Below are 15,485 nucleotides of genomic sequence, written 5' to 3'. Positions count from 1 at the left end.
AGTTGGGGATAAACACACTGCATGGCCTCAAGAGGCAGGCATGACAGAGCTGTCCCTGCTCCAGGGCACGTTAGGCAGGTGCCTCTGGAGGCAAGCCTCTTGCCCTCTCCCACTGCAGCTACCACACGTGTCCTGCAACAGAGTTGCAATCCTGTGGGGTCACCGAATCTCCGAACCTCCGTGTGTTGAGGTGCAGGCCCACGGGAAGAGGAGACTGTCTTTCCCTCTGAGGTCTGGGCCTCGTGCCTCTTCAGGTCTCTGGCAAGAGGGGGAACCGACAGCTGGTGAGCCACTAGGCCCTCTTGTAGCGTCACAGGGAGCCCGTGGGCACCTGTGAGAGTCAGAACTCACTCGGCAAGAATCCCCTTGCCTGACAGCGTGTGACATTAAATATAAAACACCACAGCAGGTCACAGACACCAAGAAGAAAGGAAAAGATAGGTATATGACTTTTAGCACTTTTAATGATACTTTTTTCTGTTTTTTTTTTCCTTTTTTCTGTTGTTGTTGTTGTTTTAAAGGGACCAAGATTTGATTTTTCACTGGGTTCCTGAAATCATGTTGTCAGCCCTGCGAGTAATTTAGGTACAAGACAAACAACCTTACTAATGGCTGTAAACCGTGGTGTATAATTGCCTGAAATTATAATAAGTGCTCAGAGTATTATTGCAGGTTATACTCTGTAAACTGAACACGTGGAGGGCACAGGAATGAACTCTCCTGTTGTTCACTTGCTTTGGGTAGGACCCACTCATTTAGAAAATTCCTCTCCAGGTTTTAATTGTTTTGCCCTCAGCTCAGTGGAAGCATCTATACCAGGCCTGACATTTATGTTTGGGAACTTGTTGCAACAATGTTGTTAACCTTTTTTGATATCAGAAGGATTATTCATTATGAATTTATACCAACTGGACAAACAGTTAACCAAGTTTACTATTTATTGGAAAGTGCTGAAAAGGCTGTGTGAAAAAGTTAGATGAAAATGACCTGAACTTTTCACCAACAATTCATGGCTCTTGCATCATGACAATGCACCAGCTCACAGGACACTGTCTGTGAGGGAGTTTTTAGCCAGTCAACAAATAACTGTATTGGAACACCCTCCCTACTCTCCTGATCTGGCCTCCAATGACTTCTTTCTTTACCCAAAGATAAAGGAAATATTGAAAGGAAGACATTTTGATGACATTCAGGACACCAAGGGTAATACGATGAGCGCTCTGATGGCCATTCCAGAAAAAGAGTTCTAAAATTGCTTTGAAGGGTGGACTAGGAGCTAGCATCAGTGTATAGCTTCCCAAAGGGAGTACCTCAAAGATGACCAGAGTGATATTCAGCGATGAGGTATGTAGCACTCTTTCTAGGGTGAGTTCGTGAGCTTAATTGTCTATCTTGTATTCTTGTCTGTGCCATCTTCCCATGAACTCTTCTATGCATGTGCATATGCACAGACTGCCTCCTCTGCACTAATCACAGGGCTTCCTGTTTAGGAGTGAGGGAGTATTTGCAAAGACAAGGCACAATTGTAAAGAGAGTCCACTGTTGGAACTGTCTCTGGACTCTTACTGTGGATAAATTCCCATGCCTAGATTTGGCACTGTTTGGCCCTGGGAGGGGAGGAGCTTAGGACAATCAGGAACTTAGTTGTCTTTCAAGAACTCAGAATGAAATTGGCAGGCAAGCATAGACGCACATTAAAGAAAAACAAACAAATGACAATCAAGATAACAATGATGCTGCCAAATGCCATCAAAGAACCTTAGGGAAATTGAAGACTGTTTATTGAAAACTGGCTAGATGAGGCAGTGCTAGCGTTTTACCTATGAGGTTTCATTTCTTCTGTCACCCATCCTGAGGGATAATGACTTTTGGTATCTTCATTTTACAGACAAAGGAGCTGAGTCTCAGATAGCTTGGGTTGTTCCCCAGGGCCACGCAACTTGTTGGCTTTCAAAGGCACATCTGTGTGACCCCCAAAGCATTCTACTTTAAGAGTGTACCTCCCAAAGACAACTGTTTCTATTTATTCAGTATATTTAACATTCAAACAAACTTTCCCATCTATTACCTTATTTGATCTTTACAAAGACTCTTGATAGTTCACTACCAGAAAGGGGAGCTGAGGACACAGCACGTAAAGAGCCCAAGTTCATTATCCATTCACAAGTGTGGCTCCTCTGATCTCCCGTGATCTCTGTCTGGTAAATGAATGGACTGAAAAATGACTGTATAATCAAAGTGCGATTTGTCCAGGGTGGTGCTGTATGAATAATTTATGTGGCATAAATACTGCTGGATGAAGCACTTAACTAAACCCTTGATCAGATGCCTGCTATTATCGGGCTGGCAGACAGTCAAAAAATGAAATGAAATTTGGCAAAGTCCATACACACTTATTTGGGAAAGGCCGCAGAGAGCAATGGAAGAACACAAAACAGAGTTTGGGAGGCATGTGGATTTCTGAGACTGCCGGAAGCCCATTACAAAACAGGCTAACGTGTAGCTCCATATCTTAGAGTGAAATCATATGCAGTAACTATAATTACAGGTAAACTGAAGTTTCTTTTTCGGGTTGATGTGGGGGTTGGCTATTTCATACAGTTTCAGCCGGTAGTGACTGAACTCAGCATTGTCAATGAGCCGGTGTCGCCTATACACTGATAAATAAGAGTCTGTTATACTGTACGCTTGACAACTCATGGAACGTGAGATTACTGATATCTCCTGGAAAGTCAAACCATGGTACCTTCACCTGAGGCTCTGAGTGACATGTATAACTGCAAGCAGCCTCATGAAGGAACTACAGGATGACTGAAGGAAAACCAGAAGGGTTGCCACAATGTGAGACGCTGAGCACTCCACACTCGAGGCCCTGGACAGATGATACATTGTGGTGTCATACGATTTCTATAAAACCATGTTGTCTTCTTTCCAGCCCTTCTCCACATTAATCATAGAGTGGGTCTCCCTTCCAAAGAACAGTTTTCATTACTCACTTCACAGTTTCTCGAAACCCAAAGCCCTGAGTCACTAGATGGTATCTGTTTAGGGTTTTCATCACTCCATGGTTCAGTGCTCCCACTGCTATGGTGTGGCCAGGTCCTTCCCATCTCTGTGCTGTCCCCAGGGCATCCTTGACAGGCAACATCACCTGGAGGGGTTTATCCCACAGTGGATGTCACAGTCCCAGCCACGAGAGTTTGCTGGATCTTGTTATGCTCTGAAAATAATAATGGTATTTAATGTGGCTTCCTAAGGAAAATTTTAATTTCTTGGAGGCTAACAGAGAATATTTCTCTTCCATTCAGGGTTTTGTATGTTACCCTGGCTTGCCCCATTATTAAGCTAAAGAAACACACCAATCCAGTCTCTTGCTGGCTTCTTTAATATCCACAAGGGTTACCTTCCAGGCTACCCACTTTGGTTTGTTGTTCCTTCATATTATTTTTTCTAGTCCTCAAAGACATTGATTTCCCACTCTAACTCCTAATATCTGCCTTGGGTTTTCCCTGAGTTGTCTCTCTATTTGGACATAGATGTTTAGCTTGGACCCAGCACTCTGTCTCAGATATCAAACATTATTCTTCCTCTGACCAGAAGCCTCAAATTTTATCTAAGAGGTGTCTGACCACCTGCTTTGTTCAAAGGACTCATGTCAGCTGAGCCAGCTTGTCACAGCCACCTTAGAGAGAAGGACACTCAACTGCTATCGTCCAGCTTACCTTCCGATTTACCCAGCAAAGTTAGACACTGTCCTCTTTCTGTGCATCAGCTGAGCTCATTTGTTGAGGCATTTTTTTCCCTTTTTAATTTTTGATTAAATTTGGACTTCTAAAGATGAATTTATCAAAGAAAAATGCTTTACTTATAATGATATATTACAAAGGGATTACCTGTGTGGGCTTCATTCATGTAAACAAACAACAACAAAGAAAGAGAGAAAGAGAGAAAGGAAGAAAGAAAGAAAAGGAAGGAAGGAAAGGAAGGAAGGAAGGAAGGAAGGAAGGAAGGAAGGAAAGAAGGAGAGAGAGATAGAGATAGGGAGAGAGAGAGAGAGGAAAGAAAGAAAGAGAGAGAGAGAGAGAGAGAGAGAGAGAGAGAGAGAGAGAAAGAAAGAAAGAAAGAAAGAAAGAAAGAAGAAAGAAAGAAAGAAAGAAAGAAAGAAAGAAAGAAAGAAAGAAAGAAAGAAAGAAAGAAAGAAAAAAGAAAGAGAAAGAGGAGAAGAAAACATTGCCTGCACCCAGAAGCCTGTGACTGGGCCCCCAAAACCACCTTCTCGATTCCCCCAAAAGATAACCACCTGTCACACAGTTGCAGTAAGCATTTCTATGCTTTTTTAAAAAATCGTTTACTTCTGTCACAAGCATCCCTAACCACCATATATTTTTAACTCTATAATTAGAATTATTACCTTTTGTTTGGATTTTCTTGCTCAATATTATGTTCCTCTGAGAGTATCTCAAGTTATTATTTGTAACTATAGTTATTAATTTCTATTAGTAATTTGGGAAATACAAACTACACAACAGTCAGATTCCATACACAACTGACAGAATGGTTAAATGAAAAAACTGAAAATATGAGGACCAATAATATCGACTGTTAGCAAGGAGCTGGATACTGGTGATGGGAAGGTAAATACAAGCAGACACTTTGGGAACCAGTTTGCTACTATCTACTAAATTTTAAGATGTACATCCCCATATCCTGTGACTCAGCACTTCCACTTCTGGATGTATGAGTATACCCCCGAGAAACGCACACACAATTTATACCAAGCGTCATATACAAGAATGACCAGAGCAGCATTATTCACTGTACCTAATCACCAGAAATGTTCTAAATGAGTATCAACAATAAAAGTATAAATTATTACATACATACAAAGAATTTTAATGTGTGAGAAATCTTGGAGTTTTAAAGTTTTTATGCATTTTCTGTACATGCATTATATTTCTCACTCAAAATAAAAAGGTTAAAAATAACCTTTATTTAATGCATGTATTTAAGTAGAATGAGTACTTGGTGCCTCCATGCTGGAGAATGAAATATTAGGTTGTTTCAAATATTTTGTCCACTTTTCTACTAGATTGTATAATATTTTATTTGTTAGAGTTCTTTTTATATTCTGGATTGGAGCCCTTGGTTTATGATGTGTTGCAAACCTCCTCTCATCCTATTGGTTGTTCACTCTCTTAATTAAGTTCAAACAGAAGTCCTTAATTTAAATGATCAAATGGAGCAATGTTTATCTTCATAGCATCTGTATCTTGTTTAAGAAATAATAAGATATTCTATCATCTAGAAGCATTATTGTTTCACCTTTCACATTTATATGTATAATCCTTTTGGAATTTATTTCTGTGGATGGTGTGGAGTAAGGTCATATTTTATTTTCTCCAATTGCCCCAACACTATTGAAAACGTCATCAGGATCTCACTGCATTCATATATATATATATATATATATATATATATATATATATATATATATATATATATATATTTCTAGGTTTCCTATCATTTTCCATTGGTCTGTTTGTCTAACCTTGAGCCAATATCACATGGCCCTAATTATTGTAGTTATAGTAATTCCTGACAGATAAGAGAACAAGTCCTCTCATCTTGTTCAATAACGCCATTATCTTTTCTTGTCTTTTGTTTTAAATTTCCACATGCATTTTAGAATCAGCTTGTCAGTTTCAAAACAAAACAGGATATTGATCAGGATTGCATGGAATCAATAGATCAGTTTGGAAATAACTGATGTCTTTACAACCTTAAGTCATGAGTCAATGAACCTGGTTTCTCTCTCTCTCTCTCTCTCTCTCTCTCTCTCTCTCTCTCTCTCTCTGCATTTGTTTCTTATTGTATATTTTTCTCAATAATATTTTAAAGTTTTCTGCGGAGAAGACTGGACATCTTTTGTTAGGTTTATTCTTAGGTATCATATTGTTGAAGCTGTGATGAATTGTATCTCAGTTTCAAATGTAATCTTGTAACTGTTTCTCGCTAGTATACAGAAGTGAATTTAAGTCAGGACGTTGACCTTGAAGCCATCAGCCTTGCTAATCTCATTATTTTTAATAATTTATATATGATTCTTTCATAGTTTCTATGTATATAATTATCTCATTCATGATTAATGACAGTTATGTTTTCCTTTCTGATCCTAATGTTTAAATCATTCTTTTGCCTTATTACACTGGGTAGGTCCTTCAGTACAATGTTAAGTAGAAGTGAGGATAATAGACATCCTTGTTCATTCCTGATCTCAAAATAATATCTTTCAAATTTTCATCAATGAATATGATGAATAGATATGTTTGTAGATTCCTTTTATTGAATAATTTTCTTTAATATATGCAGTATTCTCTTTATGTGTGTTTTTTGTAATTGTCAAATGCTTTTATTTCATTTAAGACAATATTATTTTCATTTTATTAATAGAATTAATAATGCTGATTTTCAAATGTTAAACCACCTTTCATTTTAAAATAAACACAAATTTTTCATGAAAAATATATATTTATATAATGGAATAGCAACTTATTATAATAATAGCATATAATTATCATGGTATTATGATGTCATGATATGTAAAAATCAAGGATCCTATATATCTTTTTGTATATTGCTAGATTCAGTTTATTAACATATAATTGTTTTATATTTTATTAGATTCACTTTTTAATATATTTTAATGTTTTGGTGAAGCGTGATGAATACAAGGAAAATGCAATGATCATAGATGTACAACGCAGTGAATCATCACGCAACTGGCATTCCCATGTAACTTAGTTTGCTAATAATGTGTTTTGGATTTTACTAGATCCATGAACATAGACCAGTCTTTTATATCATGGACCCATTCAGAGTTATATAATTTTCAGAAATCAGCACACTTAGGAATCTGAGACTTAAAGCCAGAGGGTTGGGAGTAAAGATCTTTGGCGTAATGATTATTGATATTCTAACCAAGAGCTAGAAAACAAAGTAGAGTTGGGTACTAGCAGAGTCACTGGCAGTCCTTAAGATAGGAAAAGACAAAGGACTCTGAAGGTGGACAGGCCTGGGCTTAACATGACCCTGCTGTTATGTACTAACTTCCTCACCTTGGATATTTTACTTAGCTTCTCAAAAACTCAGCTTCCTTATCTGTACAACCAAGAATTATTACCTTCTGGAAAAAAGTCTGAAGAGACCAAAATGTAAATGTGCTAGTTTGTAAAGCACATGCTTGGCCTAATTTCTTTCTCTCTTTATTGGCCTTGAGTTAATACAAACCCAAAACCATAAAGAAAAAAAAAAACATTAAATGATTTAGAGGGCCAGTTTTTTTGTGTTTATTTGTTTTATTTTTTAGGTGTAAAGAAAGAACTAACAAGAAGAAAAATGTGGCAACAGTGACTTCTGAAGGGAAGTCCAGATCAAATCTTAGCTCAGGTGGTTGGTCCTCTGTCTGCATTTAGTACAGGGATGGAGTGGGAAGCAGGTGTTCAAATTAGAAAATGTGCAATAAGAGGCACCACCTGCAAGGGTGTGAGTCCTACTACCTCACTTCCCACAGCAGGAGCAGATGACCTGCTACTTTTCCTTGGGTGTGAAGAAAAATAGTGAGCACAGTTCTCTTCTGCTCGGTTTCTGATTTAATTGTTATGTGGAGTGACCTGGGTGTTGAGATGTTGAGGTGCTCTCCAGATCCTTCTACTATGTGGCCAGGTTTGGGAACCACGACTCTGGGGATAGAGCACAAGCCTCCTGCATGTCAGAAACTGATGAAAGTGACAGACACAGCAGCTATGGTAGAAGGCAAGAAGTGACGTCTAATGATAATGGTGATGGAGTGTTGTGTACTTGAGCACAGAGTAGGTGCTGATCACTCAGACTTCTCATCACATCCCAGACCTAAACAGAACGACACAGAAGAGAGGCAATGAGGGAGAAAGAACATTTGAGGAAGAAACAGAAAACAACAAACAAACAAACAAACAAAAACACCATCAAGTGGAAAGGAGCAGAAGTAAACTAGAGAAAACTGGTTTGGCATCCTCAGAGCAGAAAGAAGTCACGGTGAGGGAAAGGAAAGAAGCTAGGTCTGCACAAGTATCTTTGAAAGACGTGATACATAAGCTGTATCTTACAAGATCATAGAACATGAATAGACTTAGAGAAAAGAGGTTAGTCTGAGGGGAAAATAGAGTTTAATGTAGTTTAGGAATTGAGTGATCTAACCAGAATTTTTTCACAGGTGAGGAAACTAAGGTGTAGAGGAGTTGCTCAGTTTGTCCTAGACCAATAGCTAAATGTCAGGGGCAGAGCCTGGAATGTAAATAGAGGCCTGGTACTTCCTGGCAAGTGTCAACCACTGCAGTGCCCTTGGGAGAAATTACATTAATGAAAGCAAAATAGCATTGTGTGTTCGGAAGAGTCAGATTACATGTTTGGCATGAAAGAAGACACCAACTGCATGGCGACAAATGTGCTTGTTACCTGGTTATATGACCTCAAAGAAGTTTGGGCATGCAGTCACTCACACTCCAATCTTGTTTGCAGAGAGGCTCTTCTTTTTAAGACAGACGCATGTGGGAGGTCTATGTGCTAAATCTACTCACGGTGTCCTTGGTGTGGCACAAGAGGGTGGGATTCAGAGTTAGAAAGGCATGAGAGTTAATCAGTGCCGTAATGAGTTAGCCCATCTAACATGTTCTTGTCATTGGCTACTTCTCCTGATTAGCAGCACTTCTTTATCTTGAAATGATGGAAGCTTTTGGTATTTAGCCACACACACACACACACACACACACACACACACACACACAAACACACACACAGAATCATGGACACACGTTAATGGTCTTTGCTTGAGTTAAAACCATTCACATGTCTCCTGTGATTGTCTTTACTCAGTCTGCATAAGGCACAGACTGACCGTTGAAAGCACGTCTGACTCATCAATACAAATCATGGATGAAAAACCACAACGCTTCCTCCCCAGCTGGTCTTCTAGCACATGTTTTTACACTTCCCTTGCCTGCTTTCCATACTTATTTTCATCTCTGAAATATTTCAGAGCCTTTCTCCTTTCTCTGTTTTTGGTTTCATTGAAGCCTGCACAGTCGACACAATCACTGCTTATGTCTGGCTGCCAGGACTTTTATCGTCATTGAGGAGAGATGCAAAACTAAAAAGCATATGCCTTTTTGGTCAAGTGCTGAATTAGGCTTTAAAAGAGCCTACATTTGGGACAATTTTGAATTATTTTGAGTTTTGAGATGCACCATAGGAAATGAGCGAAGGGACACAGTGCCCCTGTCCTCCAGCCCACCCTGAATTATCCAGTGCACTCAACTTTCACAGCCACGCATCCTGACCTGAAGCTCTCCAACCACTGTGACCCCTATTGACCTTTCCCTCACCGGAACATCAGCTGAGTTTCATAGTGTGAACCAAACAGTTTAGCACTTCACACTAATGAAATGAGGTTAAATAAAATCACTTTTGCAGAAGTGCCTGCTGTGAACGGTATGAGGCAGATGCGTGGTACTATTACCACCATTAATTAGATTAATTGGCTTTTGTTTGTTCATTTTTCATCCTCAGCTCTTTTGTGAACTTCCTACTGAAGATTCCATGTCAGCGGATACTTGGTGGGAAGAGGAGAGATGCTAAATAGCTGTGGATTCGTTAAAGTTGAAATTATTTGATGGGCATGATTCGTGGCTCGTTATATACAGTGGTCTCATTTCTTCCCACTGCCATTTTCTCCTTGAAAAGTCTCACTCATCCTGCAAAGGGAAAAATGCCAGATCTCTACCCAGCTATATTTAGACAGCCGGAAATGAAATAACTGTAACGTGATTGATAACCTTAAGTCCAAGGAAATGATACTACTAATTAAATCGTGAAACATTAGGCAGGCTGTCAAGCACAGATATATTTAAAGTCGTAACAACTCTTGCTTATTTTTAAAAAGTGTTTGCATACTGAATGACTCTGGTAAAATTGTTTCTATTTGTTAGACCAAGTATAAAGTGTTCATCTCCATGGTTTCTGCAAACTTAGCAGGCACTCTCAAATAAAGCCAGGCCCAAGAGAGCAATTGGTCCTTCATTTCACATTCTCCCTTTCTCTGTAGTCTTTCCTTCAATTTTGGAATTAGCAAATTCAGAACTTTACAGCTTCTAGAAGCTAAAGTATGTGGTGAGGTAGGTAAAGGGAAGAGACAGAAGTAACGATCTCTAATTTACGGAATGCCTATTTTAGGCCAAGTTCACCCATGGATTACTAACTTTGTCAGTCCCATTTTACAGGTGAGAAAGTGAAACACAGAGATGTGAATAAAACAAACAAACAAACAAAAAGAATCTTCCCCTTCACATCCCAGCTAACAAGGGCAGACCATGCTGTCAATGGAGGGGTTCCTGATGCCAGTGTCAGTGTCCCTTCTAGGAGGCTGATTTCACTTCCTCTGATGTGTCCCACCCCCGTGCTCTGAACTTCACGTATATTAAAACCTTAAGTTGGATGAGAAGAAAGGCTACGAGAAAAATTCTCTCACATTAAGGACCAGACGAAAGTAAAATTCTTCTCCAGAGGTGGTCACATCATGAGTTAAGTCCTTTGAAAGGCTGAATTTCTGAAGCTAATGAAGAGTGAAGAGAACCCCTGGGCTTTGGGGTCCAGCGGGTCTTTTGTCCCAGTGGCAGGTCAGAGAACTGTGTGGCCACAAACACATGACTCCTCAGCTCCACGTATCCTTACCCCCTTCTCTAACATGCTCACTTTGACAGTTTTTAAGAAAATTAAATGGAGGTCATTTTAAGATATCTACAAAAAGGCAAAGGGAAGGGAAGGGAAGGGTGAGAGTAGGACTTTACAACCTTTCCAAAATTGTATTCATGCGTGTGTTTGCTTATTCTCTGTTTATAGATGGTCTTAAATATTGTGTATTGTGCAAATTTTGGCAAACATAATAGGCACATCCTACTCCAGTACAAGGCATTAGATTGAGCATAATAAAATTGTGGTTTAATATGAAAGGCCTGAAAATCATATTAAATAGGATAAGGAAGCCTTAATCGAAGCTCCAGAATGATTGCTTTAAAATCTCTTTATCTGGGTTTGTTATTTTCCTATCTGATCATGGAGGGAAGGATGCCCCCCAGCTGACCTGTCTTACATTGTAATAGGTTTTCTGTCACTGTTGCAAATGAATAAACTGATACTGTCCCTAATCCTGAGAGTACTGCAAAATTACAGTAAATTACATGCACAGAGGTAGAGGACGGTCTTGTGGCATTAAATCCCAGCCTGGAATCTCATCTTCATTCCGTACAGATTGTCAACTTGCCAAATTCAAGGGTATAATCCACTGTTGTAATTAGACTTTGGAAACATTTTTCTGGTTTCTCTTTTCTGTGACAAGGATTTGCTACTAAAATTACAAATATCAAATATATTTCAGGGTCCGCATCTGATCATCTTTTATTTCCTCTTAATATCTAGGAAATTACCTTTGTTTTCAGTGTTGAATTTGGGTGGCTTTAAAGTGCTAACTCTGAAATGAATGAACAGGAGAGGAAACAAGAAGGACAGACTGTTCCGTCCTTTGGCAGCCAGGGTCATTCCCCAGCTTGAAACTGCATTGTCAATACTTTGGACACACCCGACTCTTAGCCTCAACTCCCACAGTACTGCTGTTCTCTCTTGTACTCAACTGCTTCCCCCTGCACCCTGCCCTTTCATCCAAATTAAATCTTTCTCATGAAATGTCCATGCACTATCCATGGAGTGACCATATAACATTTGAGACTGAAAGGGACATAATTAATTTTTGTGCCTGAAAAAGATACATAAACTGAGACCCTTCTGGGCCAGACAGGACAACTGGTCACCTCCACATGCATCCTCTAGGCTCCTCCAACACTAACTGGGAGCCCCAGAATCTTTTTGACATTGAATCTTTTCACTTTTTTTGGTATTATTTGGTTTTTACATACTTTGAATATATGCTTTATTTTGCCAACTTTGTTTCTTACCTCAACATAGAGACTCTCCTCCTTTAGTGCCTAGTAGCTAAATTTTTAGTTTCCCTTTAGTGCTATGGGATGGTCAGAGTAGACATTCAAACACTGAAAGAATACAGAATATGCATCAATCAGCCCTATTTGGATAGTTTCCTCCTTTTTGTAAATGAAAAAGAAAAAAGATGATTTTGTTATAATGGTAGCAATCCTTAGAAGAATAACAATTCAAAGAATATTTCCATAAACATTAGTAGTAGCAGCTTCTTTTGAACTTTGATTTCTTTTAAAAAGTTCTATAAAGTAGGGTACAACAGTGAACCTGTTTTCCGTTAATATGCGTGGCTGTGTTTTTGCGGAAGGAGCATTGGCCTAGGAACATTAGTTGGCTTGGGTTATAGTCCTAACCCTGATGGAATAGCTGTGTAATCGTAAATATGTTATTTCAAGTGGATAGGGCCCCGCTTTTCTGATCTGTATATTGAGTTCATATAGCAGATTTTTTTTCTTTAATTCAGCCATACTGTGATGATACATTTAATACTGCAACTTCATTAAGATCACATTCTGTAGGAGAGGTTCTTTATTGTTCATCATATGTAGGAATGTCATGAAGGACTTCCCAGCCAGGAAATTAAGTTCTCTTAACCACCCTGTGCTATGCGTACTACTCACTCCACTGGCAGAGGAGGAAGTGAGGGTGAAGAAGGGTTAAATGAGTTGATCAAGCTGGTAACTGCAGAGCTGGGCTTCAATTTCAGATTCGCCTGACCCTGTACTCAGGAATTGAATTGTGTGTCATTGCTTCAGCAATTCCAGTGATTTCCTGATGGGTAAGTGACTGGGGGGTGAGAGATTAGGAAGTGGTCTTGGGATTCATTTCGCGTTGGTGGCTCCATGCAGATTCAATCCAAATGTGTTACGGTAGTGGGGCTGCAAGACATTGATTTTATTTTCCCAATTGAGGAAAGAGGACAGTTTCTTTGCAGAAGCTAAGTGAAAGACTTATAAGGAAAAAAAAAAGTCCCACAGTTACAAGCATTCCTTTTTCTTTCCAACATACAAGTTTTAGAAAGAAATACATACTCTCCTTCCCTTATGAATCCTCCTTCTTCAACCGGTGAGGACAAGGTCAAGATTTCCTTTAGCTTTCAGTCTTGGCCTGCACATCATTCGTAAGCACGCCGTGATTGTGCACAAAGGATGGATGCAAACTAAGGACCTCGTCCTCTCCAGGTAAGACTATGAAAGCAGCATGGGCTAAAGTATATTAATAAATATCTACTTAGTCTATTGAATGTGTTCACATTCTATTGAGAGAAAAGGGATGCCCTGTTCTTCCTTGGCAAAGAAAAAGAGAACATTTGAATGTGCTGCCCAGGCAGAGCCATTGTGTTTAAAAGAAGCCCATCTTCAGATTGTATCTGAGCAGGAAAGATGTCTGCACACAAAAGGGGCATTGAGACCTCTCCTATGGTTATATCCAGAGGAGATGCTGCCACAGAACTGAGGTCTCAGAGAACACAACACTAGGAAGGTGAAGTTAGAAAGACACAGAGCGGCAGCAGCCCTTCCCAGGGTCAGCCAAGGATTATCAGTGATCAACAATCAGGACCTGAAGTGGAAGGCATTCTAACTTGAAAGAGGCCACAGACTGAACTTCAGGTGAGCCCTTGGTCAGACGTGGTCTTTATCTTGTTCCTTAGTGCAGAAGACTGACAATCTGAGCAGAACATCGCCTCTCCTTCCCAACTGCTGACTCTGAGAACCCATGACACTGCAGGCAGGGCTCACTACAGTGAATGGGATTGGTCGTTCTCAGCACAGCCTTCTGTTGGCTTCATGAGGTGGACGGTTTATGGCTTATATTTTTGCAGTTAGACATTACAGTGGGGTGAACTATGCTCAACTCTTAGAGTTACATTTTTCTTGCACAGTTAAGCAAATATTCCCTATGAAATATGGTCTTACTGTGACTTGCTTTTGTCTGGTCAAATTACATAACATATTTCCAAATGGGTCATCTGACATTACCATTAAAACAATTGTGTGAGGTAAATGGAATCAATCTTATTAACCTGATTTTATAGATCAGCAATTTGGTTAATTATTATGGTTCCTGGGTCTATGCAAATAGTCAAGCTCTATGAACATTAAATCATTGTGATAAAATAGTGATATACTAATATAACAATAGTACCAATAACTGATATCTAATGAGAATTCACTATGTGTTGGACACTCAGTTAACAATTATCTAAGTTTCTCACCTATAAAATAGAGATATAATTTTTGTCCTATCAACTTCCTGAGGTTGTTGAAATAATGCATGGCAGAGCCTTTGACACGTTAAATACCATTTAATACCATTTAATAGTAAGTATTCATTTATCTTTTCAACTGTATAAATACATTTCCTTCTACAGCTCACTGAACCACCCACATCTGGCACCTCTGTCTGTTGTACTTTTCTCAGGCATCTCTACTCGTATTTCTCTCTTTAATTCCTTAATCACACTATCAATGACAGCAATAATAATAATAACAATAATAGTGCAATTCTTCCATTGTAGAAGTCTGTCTGGTTTACAAAGCATTTTATATATTTGATCAAATACCCTGCAAAGAGGATAAATCAGATATCATAATTCCCATTTTTCAGAAAAGGTTGATAAGATGCAGACCGGCTAAATTTTCTAACTCATTCCAATAACAAAGTAAAACTCCACCCAGGGTTTCACCATTTCCTGTATAGCTGCCTCTGCTTCAAATAAGTGTCCCTCTCCCTTCCAAGCCCTATTGTCCTAAAAATGCCTAGAAGAGTCTCTATGCCTTCCTGAGAACTCCTTACATCAATAGTTTCTGCAGTGCGAGGTACTAGCTGTCCCAGCAATCTGAGCTCTGTACAGCCTGTACAGCCTGAAAGAGGTTCTCCTAGGAAGATCCTCTCTCCTTGCATTCTTATGAGGATGCAGTTGCACAGATGGGGGTCGAGGGGTGGTGCTGTTCCCCCTACAGGAAATGTTCTGCTTATCTTGCTGGAGGATTAGAAGATTCAGCTCAAATGTCTCCTCTCTTGTGAAGCCTTTGCCAATATGCTTTGATCAAGCACTGCTGTCTGTGTGTCCCCCCCATACCAGCACTGACTGTCAGTGAAGCAGGGCTGGTGCTTTCTTTCACCCACAGAGTTGTTCCCACCCAGATGACTGTGGGATCCTTGCGAGCCAGAACAACATCTGGGTCATGTCTGTGCATCTATACCCCAGCACAAGAGATGGCAAACAGTAATGAGTAGATAAATAGATAGAGAAACAAACAAGTAAGTAAATCCTATTGCTTCTGTTAAAGTCAGAATGTCTATCGCTGCTATCAAACAGCTGTGCTCTGATGGGAGTTCAAGTGGCTAAAGCAGCTGCCTCTTTTTTCCTTAATTGCTGTTCTTTCCTGCAACATTACCAG

General features: G+C 39.5%; 1 protein-coding gene across 4 annotated transcripts in view; it reads left to right on the top strand.

Annotated features, from left to right (window-relative positions):
- CNTNAP5 (contactin associated protein family member 5) overlaps window positions 1-15,485 on the top strand; it is a 769,018-nt gene that overhangs the window by 66,248 nt on the left and 687,285 nt on the right. Inside the window, exon 1 of one of the 4 annotated variants that reach the window (XM_033111360.1) lies at window positions 13,233-13,262. The exons of the other annotated variants lie outside the window; for them this stretch is intronic. The gene's annotated coding sequence lies outside the window, so the exon portion shown is untranslated. Of the gene's footprint in view, window positions 1-13,232; window positions 13,263-15,485 lie in introns of those variants that run through there. 4 annotated transcript variants of the gene reach the window in all.

The sequence above is a fragment of the Rhinolophus ferrumequinum genome, chromosome 8 (assembly GCF_004115265.2).
Source record: "Rhinolophus ferrumequinum isolate MPI-CBG mRhiFer1 chromosome 8, mRhiFer1_v1.p, whole genome shotgun sequence".
NCBI classification, from domain to species: domain Eukaryota; kingdom Metazoa; phylum Chordata; class Mammalia; order Chiroptera; family Rhinolophidae; genus Rhinolophus; species Rhinolophus ferrumequinum.
This window is presented reverse-complemented; position numbering and strand designations above follow the sequence as displayed.